Source organism: Solanum verrucosum, unplaced genomic scaffold (genome assembly GCF_900185275.1).
Source record: "Solanum verrucosum unplaced genomic scaffold, falcon-dt-bn FXZP01000376.1, whole genome shotgun sequence".
Taxonomy (NCBI): Eukaryota; Viridiplantae; Streptophyta; class Magnoliopsida; order Solanales; family Solanaceae; genus Solanum; species Solanum verrucosum.
This window is the reverse complement of record NW_026019870.1, coordinates 550-25,559: the sequence shown is the minus strand read 5'-3', so window position 1 is coordinate 25,559 and position 25,010 is coordinate 550. Positions and strand designations below refer to the sequence as shown.

Sequence of the window (25,010 nt, the reverse complement as noted above, 5' to 3'; positions counted from 1 at the left end):
ATGATACTTATGCATTATCTTTTTAAAATTCAAATATCAAACATTTTTGTTTGAAATTTAAAATGACTTGATATGACCATTTTTGATAGACATTTTGACTGACAAGGTCTAATTTACTATTAAAGTTTTGACCTTGGTGTCAAATTTTAGGTATAGCCTACGACTCCTTTACAACTTAGACGTTTGAATGTAGAGTTTGTATGCTAACTTTGCTTAAAGAGTTGCTCGGTAGGGTGTACAAGAATATTATTGAATAAAGTGTATTAATAATGTTGTGACAAGTTATGTTGGCATTATTTTTTATCAACTATTTGATATGTTGTATGGGATAAGGCATAAGCATTATTTTTATCAACAATTTGATATGTTGTATGAGATATGAAACAAGTACCATCTTGAACTATACCCGAAGTTTCAGCGAAATACCTAGACTTAACTAGGGTCCTATAATCTTCTTAAACTCATTTATTTATATTTTTCGTGCTCTTTTTATACTGATGTGAAGTCAAGACCCAAGACTCAATTCAATTAGCATGGTGACATGACTCGCGTTGCCACACGTATAAATGTTTGTTTTAAATTTGTTTTAGAAAAAAGATCTTATTTTTTTTGTCTTGTCTAACACTTCGGAAGTGCCTGACTTAGTTAAAAGTGGAAAAGTGCAGAAAAGTTGCTGAAGTCTGCAATTTTTTCTTCCATCAGGGGTGTTCATGGCCCATGATAACACTAAAATTACTCTAAAAACAACTAGAAGAATAAAAGACCGTTAACAATAAAAATACCCAACAAGAGAGTTGGGGTCGAATTCCACAAGGAGTGATATAATGCAAGGAATTCTATTAGGAGATTAAGCAAGCAAACAAATTCATTGTAGTAATAAGAACAAGGTGGATGATTCCACAAAATTTACAAAAAAGATTTTGGTACCAATTATCACAATTAATCTAAAATTAGGAATTCAAACAAGTAAGAGACGATCAAGGGGTGTGGTTGGTATAGATGTCAAATAGGGGTACATGTGCATTCTCAATAATGCTTGACAAACATGGATACGTTGGGTAATCTTCAATGACATTAATCTTCTTTCAATCTCAAAGCATCATATCATAGAATCTCATTTCGGTCTCATCTATGTGAATCACAACTCAACCAAAATCTTACTAAAATCTCTTTTTTCGAACAGTTTTGGCAACTAGAATTGAACAACAATTTTTCTTTCGTGCAAACAATAGAAATCAAAGCTAAATTGCATGCATCAAGCTATTTACCTACTTCATTTGATCTTTTTCGAGCATCAATCGAAGATAAAAATTAGGATTAAGTTTGCAACCTTAACCCATAAGTTCTTGCTAAATAACTAAAATCTCATGAATGAACACCAATAAAAGAGAGCAAAACAAAAGACCCACGAAATTAAATCAACACCCAACCCCATAATCACACCCCTAGAATTGGGATTTTAGCCAAACATCATAAAAGGAAAAGAAAGTACACCCATATGTTTTGAGCCATTAGAGAGTTGGAATTAAACAATAATTTTCAACATCCACTTTGATTTGAACCCTCAAATGTTAATTATAAGATTGTTCAAAAATACCAAAAATTAAGAATATTTCTCAAAGGGTAAAATACTAATTAAAATATCATCTAAATTGTTCTCTGAAAAATGATGAAAATTTTCATACATTCTCTCTCTCTCTCTCTTCTTTGGACTATTTATAGTTTCCCAAAAATTGGTCCAAAATTTCATGCGTGACCAGTTCAGCTACATTAGTCGGGCTCGCCTAACACGTATGGTGGATAGCTGATTACCATTCTATTCGCCTATTAAGCTTTCATTTTACCTTAGAGATCTGTCACATTCGGCGATGGACGTGCTAGCTTTCCCATAACTTCGGTGAATCGTTGTCTCAATTTTAGTTCGCAAACCTGCCTTGAATATTTTAAATTGTGAAACTTGTCACATTGGGCGAGGTCTTGCAAATTGGGCCATTCGCCATTTTGGTTAGGCGACCATTGATGCTTCACGTGATCAAGACTCTTCTTCCAATTCTAAGAGCGTACGATCGTGAGTAGTAATATAACCCAATCGAATTGGTTGGGGTCGAGTCCCAAGGGAGTAGTTAACAATCGAGAATCAAATAGTAAAGTAAAACTAAGTTCTAATCAATCATAGCTATAAAATATTAACGAATAAACACATACTAAATCTAATGGTGACACGAATGTCAATTATCAATGGGGGTTTTTGTATTGAACTAATTAACAAAAACAACAAAAATAACAAAAATATAAATATGTGAGATAGGGAGCGGGATTCTTGGGATGTGATAGGAATATGAGATAAAATAAACAATCGGGTAAATGTTATTGATAGTAAATCACTGAACATTTGTAACTAAGCTAGACTTTAGTGGGGATAAATTTTCTCTCGAACAATTTATCCCGAATCAACTCGGTTTCTCTCAAACACCGAGTTGCAGCAATTAAGCACAACTTTCGCCTTAGCCCATTCACTCTCTCGAGCTGAATGTGTGGGAGAAGGCCTAGGATTCATTCCCTCGAGCTGAACCCACGACAACCCAATAACCACAGGCTATCGATTTAGTAGTTTTGGTTTTAAAACCTCTCTCTTGAGCAAGCCAAAAATACGAAGATGATATCGTATTTACAACTACAACCCTATTAAGTTCAAATACAATTACTAAACGAAATCACATTTAAACAACAAATAGACTATCAATGAGCAATACCCAACAATAAATTTAACCCATATGCACAAAATCACACCCCAAAATATTGGGGTTTAAGCTAGACATGTAAAAAAGATATAAGTCGATACCGATAAGTGTTTCCATCAAATGGATACGATAAATAAGGTCTTTAAACACGTCAAGGATGAAGATTGTTCAAGACCCACTTCCAATTACTTGGAATTGAAAACCTTCAAAATCTCCAAAGCTCAAGAACAATGTCTCCCAAAAACTCTTAAAACTGAAAATGCCTAAGTCTCAGCTCAAGAATACTCTAAAATTCAGTAATAATTTGATACTAAGTTACAGATTTAAATAGGTATTTATAGTTTCCGAAAATTTGTGTTGCGAAGGACCACTCGACGCAATTATTCGGGATCGCCAAAACACTTGGCGATCCGCCCTTTGGTTTGGTTCATCGCCTTTCTGCTTTTGCCTTCAACATATTCGCATTTTGAATCATTGGGAGATATGGTGCTGCTTCGTGGAACTGTTCGGTGACGCGCTGACTGCTCCCTTTCATCGCCGACTTGATCTTTTCCTTCAGGGCTCAACACACTGGAACATTAGGCGAGATTAAGGCCATTCGGCGACTCGCCTAATGCATTAGGCGATCCTCGGGCCTTCATTTCTCTGTTCTTTTAGCCTCTTTGTTCCTTTTTTGCTTGATAGCGTCCATGCTTTGTCTCTCAATTCAAATTCCTGAAACTTAAGGATTTACATCAGTTTTTGAGACAAAATATGCATTTGAGGACACTAAATCTATCAAAATATAGCCCTAAATGAGTCCAAATTGCGGATTCATCAACACCCCCCAACTTAAACTTTTGCTTGTCCACAAGTAAAACTCAAGTTCAACAGTTCAAAAGGATGTCTCAAACAGTGCTACACAAGATTCAATCATGAGAATACATAACAAGACTCAACTTACTCATGCAAGGATCAATTGTGTATTCAAAGACTCAAATTGTGACACACCATTACCAAATATTCTCAAGCTCACAATACTTGCTTCAAATACAAGTTTAAGCTTAACTAAAGTGTTCAAATGCCCTCACAAAAAGAATGATTCTATTTTCACACACAATGGTTTAATCATTTAAAGTTCCGGAATCAAATGCAACGCTCACACTCACAAAGATGAACAAAATGCATGCGTTCACCCATAGGCTTGCCCGTATTTTCCAACTGACAATTGCTTCAGCTTACTCAAGATCAAAAAGGTCTTTTCAAGGCTTGTAATGGGGCTGAGTGCAAATGTATGGTCATTTAAGCTCAGTGATTTTTATCCTCATGAAATGTGGTGCTTACAACACTTCCTTTCCTTCTTCTTATCGAGTTTGTTCATGCTCACAAGTCATCCCATTATTCACTTTCCATGGTTTGTTGGAAACCCCATTTTTTTTTGCATACTTTGTTCCACAACTTTTTCTTTTTCTTTTTCATTCTTTTCTTCTTTTTCATATCCCTTTTTTTTTTTGTATGGAGGGGTTCCATTTTTCTCAACACATGGATAGAAGGGAATTTTCTTGCACTTCTTGACTTGCCTTCTCTTTTCACAACACCCCCAACTTAGGCTTTTGGCCTAAGTTGGATATTCAATCAACCACAAATCAAGAGGATTCTAGGTAGTGGATTAAGAAATGTCATGTTTTCATCAAGTTTCTTCCAAAGAAGGGTAAGGCTCAAGGGGTGTTCAAAAGAGGTTCACACACTCACAAGGTAGGCCACAAAAGAGGTATATGTCAAATTGTTTCACACTTTTCAAAGTTGCCTAAGATCATATCATGAGATCACATCACTTCGCCAACCGGACCAATGGGGCAAATTCTAGGTGTTATCATGCATGGTTCACAGTAAGTTCATCACACAAGACATCGACACTATAGTCAAACAAGACTCCACACTTTCGCTAGTGTGCAATGTTCATCACAAGAGAATCGATTTGATACATGGCTAATCACAACGAGATGCAAAAAGTTCACATATTGTCTATGCAACTTCATTTGGTCTCATCATAGCCGCACATTCATGTTCGTTCGATTATGAGCACTATTTAAGTCATCAGTATTGGTCAAAACTGGACTCAAATTTGCCAAAGAACACCCACATTCAACTAAATATAAGAGGTGGTGAAATTTTTTAGAAGGGTCAAAATCATTTACAATTAAACCAAAAGGAGCTACAAGGTCAAACATCAACAAAAAGCAGTGTATAACACAAGTTTTAAGCATAATGACCCAAATATATGATTAAAATATCAATCGCAAAAGAGAGGTGGGCCTCACCCCACCACAAATAAAAGTATTTGTCCTCAAATGCAAAAAAAATTATCCAAAATTTAAAATAAAGTAAGAGAGAGAGGGAGGTAAAGAGGGGATCCTATCTAAGCAGTAGCTCCATCTATCTAGGCATCAGTGCCAGGTGCATCGGTTTGGACTTAGGCATCAGTGCCCGGAGTCACCTCAGAAGGGCCAGCTCCACTAGAGGTCGCTAAAGGTGTATCTGCTAAGGAAGCCTATATAACAACATTTACCATAGCTCTCTCAGCCTCCGCAACGTCAGGAAAGTCTATAAATATGCTCTCCTCCCATATCGCTATCTGCTCCTTATCTGTCTTTGCATTTGACTCATCATCTGCTATTTCATCCCTATGTACATCTCCGGTGGTAGCCGGAGGTATCTCTGAAGTCTCAAGAGCTTCCAAGTCATCTGCAACCCTTATTAATGAATTGAAGTCGGTAGACTTCAGATAGTCTACGTCCTTCCACAATTTTGCTACCTCAACTTTCAAATCTGGAATATCAGAGGTTCCCCCCTGCCTGCTTTCACAAGCTTCAACTCTCGTAATGAGAGTGTCGATAGAAGTCTGTTGAGGGGTCAGTGCAACTAGAATCGCAACCTCAATCATCAAGGGGGCAGACCTCTCTGATCGGGTGGCCCTCACGTCAGATGACTGGGCCTGATTCCCCATCTTCAGGATCATTTCCTGAGTGATCTTGGTTTGCTGGGAGGAAGATGAGGTGCCTGGAGACTGAGAAGATAAGGAAGGGACAGAAGTACCTGAAGGCCGGAGTAGGCAAAGATGCCTCTGCAGGTATAGAATCGACATCCAGCTCTGGAGAAGTATCTGTCGGTGCTGCTCTTCTCCTGTCAGCCTCCTCTCTAGTGTACTCGGCCTCAATACGCCGGATATCAATGAAGGATGACGGGGTAATCTCAATGTCTCTGGCAGCATCCCGAGGCACTTTAGCACACCTGCATAGTTCTGTGATCAGTACTGGGAAGAGCAAAGAGGTCTGCTTCTGATTGGCCCTCATGGCTATCTCTTGTTCTATGATAAGGCCAAAGTTGAGCCACCTATTTGATAATATAGACCTTAAGCAGGCTTCTTTTGCATGTCGGAGTATAGATTCATTCTTTGAAGGCATAATTGAGCAACTGATGAATCCGAACTAATAACAGGCAGCTACATTCAAATCCTCCTTTTCGATCTCGACTCCGGCCTCAATCCACCTAGGAATGGTATCAGTAATAAAAGGAGCAAGCCAACCCTTTAGATCCTCCAGAGTTTGTGTCGTAGGCAGACCTTCATATGAGAGTGCAAACTCTAGAAGCTTATATAATGCAACATTAATGCACTCCTCACTGCAGCTCACTTTTACACCGCGAACACTGACCGACTTAACTGGTCTGAACTCACTAGCTTTATTTTTTCTCTTGGGCACTAGTTCACCATATAATGTGTAGAACTCATGGACCCATGAAGGAATATATGGACCTCGGGGCCTTGTGAAAATCCGGAACTGGTGCCACTATAATAGTTCTGCTACACTGGAGTACTTGCCTTCCAAAACCTTTATAGATAGCTTCTCCTCGAGGATGGTTCGCAAACCATCTCCTTTCAGCTTGTAGAGGAGTCTAGGTGGAGGAACAACTGGTGGCACAGGAGCCATAGGAGGTGCCGAAGTTGGCACTGATTCTGCTGGTGTAGATGTATGAGGGACTCTGTTGGACGCGGTGTGAGATCTAGCCCGGAGCTCAAACTGCTGGGACTGGAGAAGCTGGTCATCATTAGGCTCAAATAGAGCAGCCTGGGATCTAGCAATGGCCATGTTAGACATGGGCCTCTTTCCCTTTCCTTTGTCACCTGGTGGAGGTTCTTGCCTTCCTCGTTTTGGAGGATTTGATCCCCCTTCGTTGATTGTGACACCCCGTACTCTTTTTCGAGGTTGCTCATCTATGTTTGTCCTTGTCATGCCTGCAATTTTTTTAGAAAAAAGTTAGGAAAGACTTAATCAACTTCATAGAGAAGTAGTTGCAAAAGGATTCATCGAGATACTTGGCGAGTCGCCAAATCGCTTCGGCGAGCTGAATCGGGTTCGCCGAAAGGGTTGGCTCCAAATATTATGGTAGGTTGGCAATGTAAAAGGTCTTTTGGCAAATTGCCGATATCATTCGGCGAGCAATGGATAGCTCGCCGGAAGTTACAGTGCAACAAGGGTGAAACAAGAGACGTTTGGTGAGTCACCGAGTACCTTTGGCGACCTCAGGCTTCTCGCTGAAAGTTACAGAGGCAAACATCAAGTTTAGCATAAAATCAAAGGCAAGATGAGGGCATTAGGCGAACCGCCAAGTGGTTCGGCGAGCTCGACCCAGCTCGCCAAACGACCCAAGATGCCTATTTTCAACCCATACTCTCGAATTCAACCCCGCAACCCCCGAAAACATAATCAAACCATGCACTACTCAAATTAAAGTAAGACCCATAGCACCCATTTCCCCAAAATACTCAGACTTCTCCCGGTTTTGCCAATTTTAGCCAATCTACGATTTTTTTCTTTAAGACCTAAGGCACCCTTTCTATCATCAGGAAAATTATGCTGCTTGGCACAAATACGGGCTATTCAGACTTCACCCAAACAAACTAAACAGTATGCAAGGATAACCCCACAAAATTTACTCAATTTTAAAACACGAAAATACAGGATTTCACATCGAAAATGCACTACAGGCAAGATTAAGAGATACAACGGGCAATCAAATATTCTAATTAAATGAGAGAGGCCCATCGCACAACATATGATAAGATCATTTGCAAATGATTACAAATTTGATAAAAATAAATTCGGGGTTCGGAAAACCAACCTTTTACGCCAATTAAAATAATATTGAGATGCTAGGCAACAATGTAATCCTCTCTAAACACAAATCAACAACTAAAATACGATGGAAAAACAAGAAAAATATAGAATACTATGCTGGTGTGAGTTTGAGAGGATTAAAAAGTGAGGGAAAGTGAAAGAGTTGGAAGTTTAAACCATTAGCCCTTATTAAAGACCGTCCAGTTCGTGCCCATTCGGCGACGTTAGTCGTGATCGCCAACTCACTCGGCGACACGCAGAATGATCACTTACCTCTCTGAGTTTTATAGGACCTCCGTTATATTGAGAGTCCAAACGGCGGGCTAGATCGGTATCGCTGACAAGGTCGGTGATTTGCCAATAATTTCAATGGTTCACCGAGTTTTACCGACTCTCATTTGAATTTGTCTTGAGTCTAACGGCAGTCTAGGTCGGGATCGCCGACCTCGTTGGAGATACGCCGAATAGACCTTTAGCTCGCCAATTCTGTATTTTCAACACTTTTCTCACCTTAACCTGCACAATCAACACACCCTTATTCTAGAATAACAATTTAAAGCGATAATACCTTGGGTTGCCTCCCAAGAAGCGCCTTAGTTAACGTTGTGGAACGATGCAAGTCCTTACTCAAACTCCATTATTGGGGTTGGCCCTAGTGTCACTAGGTAACCCTAATTGCTCATTTGGGTGGAGATGAGGCACTACATGACTCATGAGTGTTTCGATCAGCTGGATAGATCTAGAGTAAGAGCCAATCATTTGATTTAACACTTCAATATTCTCCTTCATCTCTTCCAGCACTCTATCTTGCTCACTTATCTTTTGAAGAATGATTAGTAGTGTGTCCTCGACACGAATCTTCTCACGGTCTCTAGACTTTCTTAGCTCATGAGGGGGTGTGTACCTCCCGTTGCTTTTGCACTGGACTTCTACCTCTGATATTTTGGTGGCCAAATCGTCCAGCTGAGTTACCAATGCAGTTAACTTGAAGTCCCTCTCGACTACTTCATTTGTCTCAGGCAATTGGCCACCATTTCTATCAGCCATGCTCAAAGTATTTGCTTACAATAGCAATACAAAGAAAAACAAAACAAAAAATAAAGTAAGTATCACGATAACTAATAAGAACAATAATGCTACTTAACTATAAATTCTCAACTAACACCACTACCTGACAGCGGCGCCATTTTGATGCTTCACGTGATCAAGACTCTTCTTCCAATTCTAAGAGCGTACGATCGTGAGTAGTAATATAACCTAACCAAATGGGTTGGGGTCGAGTCCCAAGAGAGCAGTTAACAATCGAGAATCAAATAGTAAAGTAAAACTAAGTTCTAATCAATCATAGCTATAAATATTAACGAATAAAAACATACTAAATCTAATGGTGACACGAATGTCAATTATCAATGGGGGGCATTGTATTCAACTAATAAAAAAAACAACAAAAATATAAAGATGCGAGATAGGATAACGGGATTCTTGGGATGTGATAGGAATATGGGATAAAATAAACAATCAGGTAAATGTTATTGATAGTGAATCGCTGAACATTTGTAACTAAGCTAGACTTTAGTGGGGGTAAATTTTATCTTGAACAATTTATCCCGAATCAACTCAGTTTCTCTCGAACATCGAGTTATAGCAATTAAGCACAACCTTCGCCTTAGCCCATTCACTCTCTCTCTCGAGCTTAATATGTGGGAGAAGGCATATGATTCACTCTCTTGAGCTGAACCCACGACGACCCAATAACCACAGGCTATCGATTTAGTAGTTTTGGTTTTAAGACCCCTCTCTCTCGCAAGCCAGACCTCTCTCTCTCGCAAGCCAAAAACACGAAGATGAAATTGTATTTGCAACGACAACCCCATTAAGTTCAAACACAACTACTAAATGAAATCACATTTAAACAACAAATAGACTTTCAATGAGAAATACCCAACAGTAAATTTAACCCATATTCACAAAATCACACCCCAAGAATTGAGGTTTTAGCTAGACATGTAAAAGAGATAGAAATCGATACCGATAAGTTTTTCCATCAAATGGGTACGATAAATAAGGTCTTTAAACACGTCAAGGATGAAGATTGTTCAAGACCCACTTCCAAATTCTTGGAATTGAAAACCTTCAAAATCCCCAAAGCTCAAGAATAATGTTTCCCAAAAACTCTAAAAAATGAAAATGTTTAAGTCTCAGCTCAAGAATACTCTAAAATTCAGTAATAATTCGATAATAAGCTACATATTTAAATGGGTATTTATAGTTTTCAAAAATTTGTGCTGCGAAGGATCATTCGGCGCAGTTAGTAGGGATCGCCGACACACTCGACGATCCGCCCTTTGGTCTGGTTCATCGCCTTTCTACTTTTTGCCTTCAACATCCTTGCATTTTGAATCATTGGGCAATATGGTGCTGCTTCGCAGATCTGTTCGGCGACGCGCCAACTGTGCCCTTTCATCGCCGACTTGATCTTTTCCTTCAGGGCTCAGCACACTGGAACATTAGGTGAGATTAAGGCCATTCGGCGACTCATCTAATGCATTAGGTGATCCTCAACCCTTCATTTCTCCGTTCTTTCAGCCTCTTTGTTCCTTTTTTGCTTTATAGCATCCATGCTTTGTCTCTGAATTCAAATTCCTAAAACTTAAGGATTTACATCAGTTTTTGAGACAAAATATGCATTTGAGGACACTAAATCTATCAAAATATAGCCCTAAATGAGTCCAAATTGCAGACTCATCAACCATTAGTTGAGAGTTTATACTCATTTCAATGTTTCTGAACTCTTTTTCATGTATTTATCCTTGTCTTGTCCTTTAGCTTCATAGTTGCAAAGCATTAAAATATCATCATAATAGGACCTAAATAGGTATTGAGAGCACTAATTGTTAAACTAAAAATGACTCAAATTAATGGAAATCTACCACTCATCAACACTCCAACTTAAAATTTTTCTTGTACTAAAGTAAATCAAGAATATAATTAGTTCAACGTGTCTACAACAGTTCTTAAATGGGAGATAACATACAAGTGTCCTCACAAGACTACTAACAATCATATGCAATGCTTAATCATGCTTAAAAAGCTTCAAATGATGACTAGTTAGTATCAATCCAAGCTTAAGCTCACTAGTGATCCCTTCTAATGCAAAACATGTTTCAACAAAAGCATTTAAGTCCTCTCACAACAAAAATCATTTCATTCTCTCACAAAGCACATTAATAAAGAAGTTAGGAATTAATACAACTCTCACTCTCCGAAAGAGAAATACATGCAAGCTTTATCCCAACGCTTTGCACATATTTTCCAACCATCATACAACCTAGTTTAAGCAATATCTCAAGGGTATTTTAAGCTTGTAATGGAGCTGAGGGTAAAATTATGGTAAATTTGGCTCAGTGATTTCACCTATTCAATGCAGTGTTGTACTCATCTTCACCTCTTCTCAAGTTCTTTTCATCCTTTTCACTTGGAGACTCAAACCTCAATTTTTCACTCAGTTTATTGGACACCCCTTTCATTTCATCACACTTTCTTTTTCATTTCATTTTCAAACTTTTGATCACTTTTTTTTTACAAGTAGGGATTTCTTTTTCTTTTTGCTACAAACCTCAAGGTTGAGTCTCACTCTTCTTTCTTCTTTATTCACTTGACTTTCTTTTCTTTCATCCCTCCTTTCCAAACCCCATACTTAGGCTTTTGGTCTAAGTTGTCTATCAAAGAAAACAATCATTAGAAAATGATTTATGTGTAAGAAGTTAGGGACATATTTGGCTCAAGAGGTTTCAACAAGGTTGACAACAAATGATTTAGGCTCAAATGGTGCCAATATGGTTGCATACCCTCACAAGGTAGTCACTAAAGGTATGAACATTTGTGTTCCCTCTCATAATTCATTCCCAAGTTCATTTCTTGCATTCACCAAGGATAGACAATTAGACTAACAAGGCAATATCTAGGAATCACCAAGCATGCTTTCAAGAAGAACCTCACCATACATGTAACTTCAAACACAATCATCTAGAACAACTCTACAAAATCAAAGAGCTTGCATGCGATGTTCATTGTAAGGTTCACATCAATACGTAACTAGTCAACACAAGAATAAAAAAGATCATTCAAAAGTAAAGCCATACTGATTTCTTCTTGCAGCATCTACACAAAACACATTTCTCATCATGAGTACTATCAAAGACATCGATATTGGACTCAATCGATCGTCGATCATCAACAATGAAAACACAAACAGTGTCAATCATTTCACATCTCCAAAATCATGGGGCAAAGGATAGACGGACAAAATGAAATAAAAACCACCAAATATTAAAAAAGAAACCAAATATCATAGAGAAAATCAAATACTACAATATCTAAAATAAAACTGAAATAACAAAATACAATCCAAAAAGGGGATTATTGGCACAAATGCCCTCACCTCATAAAAAATAACTAGCAATGTCCTCAATGCAATCAAAATAAGTATGTGAGGAGAATGAGTGAAGGTTCCCCTGACAGGCTATACTTGTGAAGAACTTATTCCTATGGCTTTCAAGGGATGTCATCATCTCGGGCATCAGTACATGGTACAACTAGAGTGGGAGGTAGCACAGTAGCATCAACTGATGCATCAGTTCCAAGCAAATCAGTGGTAGGAATAGTAGAGCATGAAAGACAGACCCAATAGTACAAACCGTGGAAGTCTCCAGACGAGATCTCTCCGTAGTCGCGTGCACTATTGTTTCCTCTATAACCTACACCTTTGTTAGGGTCTTCACAATCCTTTGCTCATCCTCACACTGGAAAGCATCCTCCTCAGTCTTCTCAGTAGCATCATAATCATCCTCATCATCAATATTTGGCGGCTACTCAACCACAATAGTACGTACATCTGCTCTCATCTCTGTAGGAGGCACAAACTTAAGCAAATGAACCTCACTCCATAGCATAGAAATATCGAGGGACCTCAGCTGGTCCACATAAGCACTAAGCGTCACGACCCAGGGGTACCCCCTAGATGCAACAAGGCGTATAAGACCCTGAGAGGCCTCGTACAAGCCACTTAGCATATCATAACATAAAGTAATAGATAATGGTGCAGAAATTTAAAACATTTCAATACAATGAAAGTCCTTTATCAAATGAGCGGAAGTCTAACATCATTGCCTCAAACCATCAAAAACAATATGAATAAAATCTTGAGACGCAACCCATACAAAATTACAAGACATAAAAGAAAAGACATAAGAGAAAAAGGGTGATCACATCCTCGAACACAATGAGGACTCACCAAATCTTCACTTCCTTGATCAACAAGAGAGCTAGCCATGAGTGTGAGAATCTATGTCGCCGGACCCTACATTTGATAAGAATGTAGGCAAGAGTATGCGTTAGTACAATTAAGTACTAAATATGATAGCTAGCATAAATAACATAAACATCATGGTTAGTCAATATAAACCATAAGAATAATCATGCACATTCATCAATATCATAATAAGAAAGGAATACTTCTCAAGCAACCTTACTCATCCTTAGTCAAGACTTGGGTCATCACCTCTTAGTCAACTTACCTCATGGATGGTACCTCAAGCAACAATCCAAGCTATTCATTCTTCATAAGATAATTCACATAGTTAATACTTACTTTTAAAGACATGGGGATTCACCTCATTGCCTAACTTTCAAAGGCTAATGGGTATTCAATTTTTGCCTTACTTACTTTTAGATTGCGGGTACTCGCCTCCACAACCTCATCATATGACACATGTACTCTACTCCACATTATTTCATAAGGAGCATGGGTACTCGCCTCCATGTCCATTCAATCATAATAGGAACATAGGATTCACCTCTTGTTTAATTCTAAGGAGTATTGGAAATCACCTTATATCCTTCACATATGGAGGTCAAGGGTAGTCGCCTCTAACTTTATCATTTACATAGTCTTTTAGTCTAGATTCATTTTAGGTGAGCAATCCTTTCAACCTAGAATCACTAACGTGAGAAAGCCTTTCACATTCATACATTCATAATTAGGAAATCATGTGGGAAGTATCCCTTCCTCAACAATAATATCAATTACCAACAATTCACATCATAATATTTAATCTTAAAGCCCTAGATCTCATGATCATCATCTAAGCTTCATTCTAAAGAAATTCTACTCATAATTCATCAATCCTATAAGGACAAGCCTATACCCACAAAGTTTCCCTTCATGGCATCAAACCAATTATATCAATTCTAGGCCATAATCATGGTATAGGCATGGATACATGTAATTCAGCTCTAATAACATGTAATTACACTAATTCAATCATAAACAATCATAATCCACTCAATTGGATCTATAATCAACATAACCCACAACATTGGAAGAAATCCTAGCTAGACTTGGGGGAATTCTTCATCAAATTGGGGAATTCTAGGGGACTCCATGGAAGGAAGGATCCCATGGATGAAAAGACCCAAGGCTAGCCCCTAGACGCGACACGACGTACTTGACCCCGAAGGGGTCTCATACAAGCCTTTAGCATCATCATTTACATAAGATATAGAAATAATGCGAAAAAATTCAAAACTTTACAATCGAAGTTCAACTTCACTTTTCATAAAAGAAAATCATAGAAAGTCTAGACTTTGTCACATGAACCATCTAAACATATGAATACAAGTTTTGGGACCTAGCCCTTTACATGAATAAAAGTCTCAATATACGAGATACAAAATGGACTAAGAAATAGGAAATCCCGTCCTCAAACTTGAGGACTCACCACAACTTGGAGATAAGCAATCCAAGTCTTCTTCAAAGGAGAGTAAAAGTCACCTAGCGGGAACCTACACTCATTAAGATGTAGAAGGGAAAAAGGTATTAGCACATAATATGTACTAAGTATGGAAATATGCACAAAAATCTTGAAATATGCTTAAAAGGATATTTATGTGAAATATATGCATTTATGAGGTTTTGGAAACCAACTTGCAGCATCAACATTAAATACAAGCCAAAGTCACAATTATACTCATAACATAGTAAATTCATCACCTTAGCAACCCTTAAGCTGTACTTTTGCAATGTATGGTTGGCATCCCATAATACCAACCCTACTAAGCACCCCTTTGGAGATACCGTGGTCAAACATATTACCTTTAGACCTCATCATATTCAATAGTCATACATAAAGAATTAGCCATGTATATCATTTGAATATAAGGAAATTCATTCATAGTAACTATCCATTCAATACACATGCATACATTTATGTCTCAACATAATATAAAAGAACCATCCCATAACCTCCTACTAAGTCTACTTGTGCAATGTAAAAGTGAAGTCTCATACCCCCACTCCTACAAAGTAAACTTACCAAGAAGTCATAGTATAGTTCATGTCTCATTCATTATCTCATTACATAGGGAAGAATAACCATAACCGACATAGACCATATGAGCTACATGGAATCCGGTGTCGTATAACCCCACACCGAAAGAAGGTGTTCTACTTACCTAAGGTAGAACTAAATATATATAGCTATAAGGTGGATCCACTAGCTAAGTCCTATGTTGACACATAGTTATGGGATAGGGAGATTGCTTCTAGAAACTCTACCTCTTGCATTACCGGAGGAGTTTCCATCTCATGAGTTCACTAAGATGACCCAACCTCTTGCATTAACGGAAGGGTCTTTACCTCATTGTCCATATCCACTCGGTGCTAAGCATTATTTCCCAAATTATACATTGATAGTGTTTAAATTGTATCTACATGTGTGAAGGAGATACTTTATCCTTTGTTCAAAACAATTCATCAAAATAGCTCATAGATTCATTAAAGCGAGAATGTACTTTCAACTTTAGAATCAACATTAGTATGTGAGTAGAACTTTCACATTATCATTCATAGTGTTTTCATGAGAATAGACTTTCAATCAACACCATACATTAATATAATTCTTTACAATGCATACATCATTATGTGTAAGGGGCAAGGGAAGAAAGACCATTCAACAATACCTCACTTGCACCATTGTCATAAAACCTTTACCTTTCAAGTAAATTCCAAGTTCCACTACTACAAAAGGGTCCTTTAGCGGCAATAAAATATGGCTTTAGCGGCAATAACATTTGTCGCGATACTCTATACCGGCCAATGAATTTTAGCCGGCAATGTTGGGGTCGACAAAGGCTTTTGCGGCCATTGTGGGAAATGCTGGTAAAGGGTAGCATAAATTGCCGCTACAAACCATTAACATTTACGACAATTGATTGTGATAATTGTGTTGGCTGCTAAAGGTAATTCATACTGTCTAACTATTGTCTTTTAGCATCCATTGATTTAGCCGATAAATCTAAATAAATAGCTGCTATAAGGTAGTACTTTTAATGTGAATTGTTTGCGACAATTGTCTTGGCTGCTAAAGGTAATTCATTCGACTAACTATGGTCTATTAGCGTACAGTTATTTAGTTGATAAATGTAAATAAATAGCCGCTAAAATATAGTAGTTTTAATGGCGATTGTTTGCGGCAATTATGTAGGCTACTAAAGGTAATTCATATCGGCTATTCGTGGTCCTTTAGCGTTCATTGTTTTAGTTGATAAATCAAAATAAATAGTTGCTAAAAGGTAGTAGTTTTAACGACAATTTTACAATGGTGAGTAATGGCTACAATATCTCTTCTAAAAATATCTTTGTTTTCCCCTTTAACGTCCATTTTATGGCTAATAATTTCCACTGAATTGCCGCTAAATATTAATGTTTAACGGCAATTGTTTAGCCGCCATTAATAATATCTACTACATTATAGATAAAATGTATATATAAAAATCCAACAAACATGTTCGCAAATGAGAGCCTCATAGTAACAACAATTTTCGCTAATGGTGAAAACATATATATTACTATTGATCCATATAATATAATATATCTCTTTAAATCTAGACAAACAAAAAGAAGTACTAATCCAAAATACGACAATAACAACTTTCAAAAATAAACGTATATTGTTCAAACTATTGATTAATGTCTTCAAATAAGTTTTGTTACTCTTCTTCGAATAATGTCTTTGAAATCACCAATATATAAAATTTGAGAACTTCAGATTGTATAACCTGAAATAAAAATGAAATGTGTCAATAGATGAAATCCAAAGTATAAAAATATTGCAAGTAGTGTGACTAATCTGAAAAATTACAAGTAAGAAGCATCCATTTTCATTTTGTGCCATCAAATCAAAGAGACAACCAAATTGAAAAAGTGAATTACTTTTTAGAGGATAAAACACCTATAAATTTGGCTACCCTAAAATCACTACTAAGAAATGTCTACCTCGCTTGCCACATATAAATTTGGTTAAAAGCATAGTACAATCTCTGTGAACTTGCTCGACACATTTTCACTTGATAGTTAGAAGTTTGAAGTTAAGATCAGATTTTTCATGAAGAAAAGAAAAAAAAGTTGGACATAGAGGATGTCACATCAATGGCAAGATAACAAACCAACAGAACAATTATTGTCATCTTGATTATTGAAGAGAAACTAACTAGAGCAGTAATGGAGAACATGATAACAATTGGATTTCTTTAGTTAAAAGATAAAACAATATTTTCAAACTGAAAAAAACAGTATACAACATGTCAACATGCTTTGAAGACTTTTCATTAGGAGTGATATTCAAATTGTACAAATAAAGATTGTTTTCACTTAAAGCATGCAAATAATTTCTTTTAATAAATTTTCTCGCGAAATACACATACTTAATAAAAAAAAACTTCCCCTGTCTTTGAAAAGAATATTCCAATATGAGATAAAGCAGCATATTTATTTATCAATTTTGTCACCTGACACATGCTAGAGAGATTTCAGTAAAGTACTGCACAGAAGGACCACCATCTGCAATTTTTAGGTAAAGTGAGTATAATGCCATATAAATAATGTGGAGTTGTCGCAACCGAATTCTGTGATATTCAAAAGAGAGGATTTTATGGTCAAGTTAGCAACTAGATGTAAGTATACTTTCGTGGGAAAATTCAGCAATACTATGCCTAAGGTGGAGATGATCATGAGTAAAAACAAAAATGCTCAGGAGAAAAAAGAGCAGACTGGAACTCAAGGGATAGGAAAACAAAAGAGTACTGAAGCTCTGCCTCACACCCAAGAGGCAGAAAACACACAACATGAAGAATAATGGCAAGTACCAAAAACAAAGCAAGTCAAAAATCAAGTAGCGGCAGATCAGAGTATTGATGGAGGAAAGATTGCAACTTCATGTCAACACAACAAAGGACTTCACAAAGAAACTCAAGTCCAGACAGATATGAATAAGAACCCTTCCCATAACAATTTTATTGATCTAATGTCACATGATCAGCCCATTGAACAACCAAAAGACAGATATGAATAAGAACCCTTCCCATAACAATTTTATTGATCTAATGTCACATGATCAGCCCATTGAACAACCAAAAGAGGATGAGCAGGACAAAGAAAAAACTTAGGCTGAGGATAGGCAACAATACAAGAGACTGGTACTTAACCATATCTTAAAAAATAGGATATTATATTAAAAAGCTCAGGTATAAATACTAAGACTCAGACTGAAAAAAAAACAAAGGAAAGAAGACCACATATTTTTTAGAGAATGAAGAAGTTTTCAGATTTTGATTAATGGAAAACACCAAAATAAATAAAGCAACACTTAGAAAGAAAAGAAGACAATCAGATTCCCAGTCACATTTTGAAGAAAAAATAGTTCTACCATGTAAAGGACTATACATGTATTTACAGATAAGCTAACAATAAATAGAGCCAAGTTAAAACAAGATTATGACGAATTACAAACGTAACATCACCCGTTGAAATACAAAAGATATGGACAACACTAAAGTTATGCTAGAACAGAGAGGAATTCTATGAGATTAAACTAAGACAAGTAAAGTCTATAATAATGAATCAAGAGCGAAAGAGAAGATAGCCAAGACTACGAGTGAACAATGAAGAAACATAAATGTACATCTAGTGCATTCAAAATCTAAACCAAACGAACATCAAATAAACTCGAGCAAAACAAAACAGAGATTGAACTAGCTTTTAGAACAAGATTAGGTCACATCGAAGCCAAGAAACTGATTTAGAATAGCATTTCACCATTTCACATACAACAACTCATATCATTCTTTGTTCCAAGACAAACAGAGAAAAGTTGCCTCAAAAGTTGGATAAATGAGATCTCTAACACTTGACCACTCATCATACAAAAGTTGGAAATATACAAACCTAGCTATTGTGTCCAAGTGTCACATGTTCTAAGAGAAGGGAACTTTAACTAACAGAGGTTTTGATTGTGCAGGTACTATTCAATACAATAACTCTCCGAAACTCCCATCTAACGCTAAAAAGATCCTGACCACTGATAAATAACAAATTCCAAGCATTCGATTTTAGACGATAAGACAAATGGAACCAGAAAGATAGTCTATACTTGTAGAAGAACTACTACTACTACTACAAAAAATTGCGAGTTCTATTGGCGGACATATCTATTAAAAACAAAGACAAGAAAGACTAGTAATGAAAACTTAAAGAATAACGTTAAATGATAAAGATGAGTAGTACCATGAGGTAGAGTAATTTCAGCATTACTAGATATCCTTGATGATTGTGGTACTCCTTCTTGCTGCTATTATTATCAGGAACTGTAAGTATTAAGACATTAGTTAACAATCCTTTTATAGGATAAAAAATTTTCATTAAAAATTCCTAAGACATGTAAAATTTAGTTACCTGTTCATTTGAAGTGCTATTGATATCTTGAGGAAGGGTTCATTAGGAGCATATTTTTGCATGAATTGTCTCATTTGGAGTAATTCTGATTGCAGCTTCTTGTGATTTTGTTTCATCAGATCCATTTCTTCATTTTGTTTTTCCTTTAACTCAGTTATTTCTTGTTCTAACCTTTGTACAATCTCATTAGATGAATATTCTACAACAATATTTCTACGAAAGATTTACTACCCCATAGAATTGAAGGAGTTGTACCAAGTCCTAAACCACGAACATACCCACCCTTCTCATTTCCCAACACTTGAGAATACACATCACCTTCCCAAGCAATATTGTGAGGAGGTTGGTCGATAGATCTTTCATTATTGCTCATCCTTTCATTTATCATGTCCTAATAATAGAATACACAATAAATCCATTTTGAAATTGGCTTATTCACTTGTAATATTTATTTTTAATTGTTTCATGATTTAAAAATAACATTAACAAGAAATCTTACGATTGCCTTGGCAAAATCATCATTTAGTGGTCTACCATTTTTTATCAGTTTATAAGAAAATTTCTGCTCGTGTAGGCTCTATTCCATTTTCATCCTAAGCAATAGAATTGATATCAGATATGCATGACAAAAAATCTTTAAAAATATGTTTCACAGATTTACTTGCTCATGCATCAATGTCGTTATACTTTTGGATCCTCCTGTGTGAGGTATCTTTTGATTGACCCTATTGTTTCTATTTGCTTGGGTACGGTTCTGTTGTTGAAATATTTAAATAATATCTTACAAATTATAAAAAAAATGTAGCATAACTAAAATCACCACATAGTTAAAATAAGAAAGTAGGTGTGTTTTCAAAATTTGTTTATACCTTTGCTTTATCAGAAAGACAATAAGAGACTAGACCACTCCATTGATCTCTCAGTATGCGATTTGATCTATTTTTCTGCAAAGAGTTTTTAGTCTTATATTTTACATATACTCACCTTTAATTTCACACTTGTAGTCTTTCCATTTCTTTCCTAGTGACTTTAAGACAAACGCTTCTCCACGTTTTGGAAAAGAAAACTTCTTCTGTAAAATAAAAGTCAATATATAGTTTCACATCAATATTTTATTTCTATAATTGTTCATGGCGTTCAAGATATGATTTTATTTTCTGCAATTATTGTAGAAGCTGAAATACGTTAGTAAAAAAAAGAGAAAATTAATCAAAAATGTATTTCAGATAAAATATCCATCCTATTAGTACATAGGGTGCAATACATGAGATGACCGTCAACATGTTTGGTATCTTCCAATGAAGTCCAAAGATAATCAATACCTTCATTTGTTAATGAATAAGCAAGATCTTTAGGCACCCTGTTTCTAGCAGATAATGTTTCTTGAAGCATGTTACCAAATTTCATGTATTTGTGAATTTGTGTGTATTAAGTTTCCACGGTGTTGACAATATTGAGGTACCCTCATAAAAATAAATCTAATACATTTAAGATTACTTGACCTATTGGCATTACAAAATTTAACACAGAATGAAGAAAGGATCATCATCGAACAAAGCTAGCTAGATATAAATATCGGGACTTCTAGACATCATGGGTGATGCAAAAACCGAGTTTCTGATGTACTATTTATGTATGGAATGTTTGAAATTTTTAACCTTTGCCTTTGCATTTTCCTTTCTGATGCACTATTTATTGAGTTCTTACATTTGTTTCATGTTCAACTTGGTGATGTATTTCTGAAATTGTGTCCAAAGATGTTTTTTGTTCTTTGACTTTAATTAAAAATCACATGATGAGTTACTCGGATTTTCCTTCAAGACATAATGGGTGATGCAAAAATTGAGTTTTTGATGCACTATTTATTTATGGGACGTTTGGAATTTTTATCTTTGCCTTTACATCATTTGCTATTTGTTTCTGCTTCAAGAGGATGGAGTCTAATTCTTTCCAGCTTTATAGTAATAATAACTATTGGGACGAGGATTTTTATGGCTATGTTAATATGTTTCGTTTCAATATTCCGTTGAATCACAAATAGATTGTTACTTAGATTGGTGTTACATTTTCAATATTAACTTTTATTAGTTGCATTTACCTGCTATGTTTGTAAGTGATTGTCTATCTGTTTGTCTGCTAGAGCTGAAACTTTTGCAATGCTTTTAAGCACAAGAGAAATTTATTTTTGCTTCTTTTTGGGATCTTTCCAATGGATACATGAAATGTATTTTGGTTAATTTCCAGTGGATCCATGAAATTAAGAAATGTTATCTCTTAATTCCTAACTAGTTGCTGCTTAGAACTTTATATAATTTAATTTTTCCATTTGGAAACAGAGAAACAAGTTTATGACATTTTTTGCTCAATGCTCATAGAGTACAAAGGTATAAAGGTGAAGCACTGATTAGAGAGGTATGGAGGTTCAGAAGATCAAAGAGTGGAAGAAGGTGAATGATGAAGAGTGAAAGAAATGTGCTAATTTCCACTTCCCTATTTTTATGCAAAAGTTGAACTCTCTTGCATGAAATATCATAGAGAAACAATGTGTCCAGCTCTATTATCATGGTACTATTGAAAAATATACTAGAAACTCCATAGGCTTTAATGATCAAACTCTCTAGGAAATACTGCCATAAAGATAAATAGAACAGAGAATGCTACAATAGAAAAAAGTCAAGTCCTTAATTCCCTGGAAACAAGCTTGGGATTTAACTATGAGAGTATCAGACGATCAATTTGAGTTATAAGTGAAATTCCTACCATTAGAAACATAAAGCATCAGCTTCTGCAAAAAAAAAAGATTTGGCATCTACTCAACTACAACCGTAATTGGGGACTACATACATGATCAATAGTTCATTACACTCATCTAACACGTATCATGTAATCTTATCAATCACCCTCTATTGTTAGCTAAGATAATTCTCTTTAAGGGAGCAAATTTGTACTGAACAATCTTTACGCTGGTTCTCTGTAAAATTTGTGCAACTATAACTCTGTTATGGAGATTTTCTCTTTGTTCAGTAAGGTCGAAACTTTATCAATGAGATTTTGTTATGGAGAAGTATGGAGGTTCAGAAGATCAAAGACTAGAAGACAAAGGGTGATTTTCAAGTATCACATGTTCTAAGAGAAAGGAACCACCTTGCCAATTTTTTAACTAATAGAGTTTTTGTTTGTGCAGGTACTATTCAATACATTAACTTTGAGGAACTCCCATCAGAAACTAAAAAAATTATGAAACCACAAATTCCAATAATTTGATTTCAGACGATAAGAGAAAGGGAAGCAGATTAAATGGGTATTTCTAATACTGGGTTTGGGGCTGATCAACAATAACTCAATAAGCTACAGGTCCAAACACTAAAGGCATACTGAAAAACGCATAATGAAGTACTTATATAGGTTTTTACCATAATTCCATTTTGACAGCTTGTTTGTGGATTCTATTGTGATTGTTTTAATGTGTGGTATGAGGTTCAATCTACTATAATCAAAACAATGAAAGTCACAAAAGAGACACTTTGAATATATCTTATGTCAACAATTAAGGATTATCGACCAACTTAATCATCAGCTTCATCTGGATTCAGTTCTCCTCAAGTTTGAAAGAGAATTATTTTGGGTAAGATGTCACAACACCTGGTGGGGGATAGTCAATGTTTAGTCAAACAATGGAATGAATGAAAGACAAGGCCCAAGCAAAAATAAATATGGCATTCGTGATGGTTCATTCAGCTAAAAAATAGCGCACAATAAGATAAGTGAAGCAGCCCAGACAACCAAGGATAATATGAGTAGAGAAGGTCAAGCTACGAAGGATAAGGCAGCTTGAGCAGATTAGACAACTCAATGAAGACAACTAGAGCCAATCAGGCTACTAAGGCGAAGGCCAATGGAGCAGATTAGGCTACAAAAAAGAAGGATTCAGAAATAATGGAGTAGACATAAGAAACGACTCAAGCTAGTGAAAACAAAGCTAAACGAATCTTGTAGCAACCATGACCTATGGTGTTTCTGATGTTGTGTAGCACATTTTTAGCCTGGCTAACAGTTATGAAGATCCTAATGTCCCAAAATACAAACATTATATCAATAGGTGCTCTAGTCGAGTTTTTTTACTTCGATAGCTTTTTAATTTGTTTCGTGATGTATTGAGATTCAGATACTTGTGTATCTTGTGTTACGAAACTACATGTTTGTTCATTTAAAGATCCCCCCTTCCTTCGAGGGGATACAATCTATAAATAGATGATGCTGGAGGTCTACTAACTTTGTGCTTGTTAATCATAACCAGATCATAGATGCCTCAAGTGTACTATTTTATTCATTGTATGGTAATGTTTCATATTTTATGGCCAAAAAATAGATATTCTAATAAACGTCTAAAACAGAAAATTAAATGAATAACAAGAGTATTAAATAAAAGATTCAAGGACAAATGCTAAACCTACCACAAATTAGACCAAAAGGTTTAAAAAATGCTTCTAGTTACAGATAATCTCAATAACAGAGAGCTCATATAGTCAAAACAAAATTTTTTGTACAAACATGAATCTAAACAATAGTGAATCTATGTAATCGCTAAGCTTGAAATTTTCAAAAAAAAGATCTTAAGTCGAGTCAAAACAAAACAATTATTTCTTTGTACTATTTCTTGTATTCACAATAGAACTTTCGAATGATTATAAGTTACAGATGAACTAAAAGCCACCCGCCTTAATATATTAACAACCACACACCTTAATATAATAGCCACACACCTTAAAGTATATTATCAGATGAATTGATTTAATCAATTGCAATCAAAATAGTAGCAGCCAGAGATCACAAACGCAAAAACATTACTTTTACGAATTTCAAATCACTTAGAAATCACAGCTAATACCTAAATATTGATTAGTTCGTCAAGTATATTTTCTGTTTTCTTCTTAGTTAATGTGTGAATACTCATTAATGAACATAATAGAAAATAAATAATGGGGATAAATTCATAACGAAGATGTACCGAGCAACAAGGGTAATAGAATACGATAAAAAAAGAGGAGTGGAGATGAGTGACCTACAAATCTGAAAACTTTGTTTTTCCTAGACGTATTTCCTGCGAGTAATCTATAACTGCTGGACGTCGCTGCTGTAAGTTGATATATGCTGTCGGAAGGTTGCTGCTATGAATGAATATATGGTGTTGCACGTCACAACTCTAAGAGATTTAGGATACATAATTCTTATGTGTGTGGGAGATCGTTTTAGGAAATTTTTCCTTATTTGAAGCGTACATAGGGTTTTTTTCTAAGTAATGTTTTCCTTATTGCCTAGGAGTTC

The 25,010-nt window shown here is 36.0% G+C and overlaps 1 non-coding gene across 1 annotated transcript; it reads left to right on the top strand.

Annotated features, from left to right (window-relative positions):
• The first annotated feature begins 21,471 nt into the window (after positions 1 to 21,471).
• On the top strand, positions 21,472 to 21,543 carry LOC125819211 (small nucleolar RNA snoR60). Its single transcript, XR_007442444.1, has one exon. It is a non-coding gene; the product is annotated as a small nucleolar RNA snoR60 (small nucleolar RNA).
• Positions 21,544 to 25,010: the final 3,467 nt, after the last annotated feature.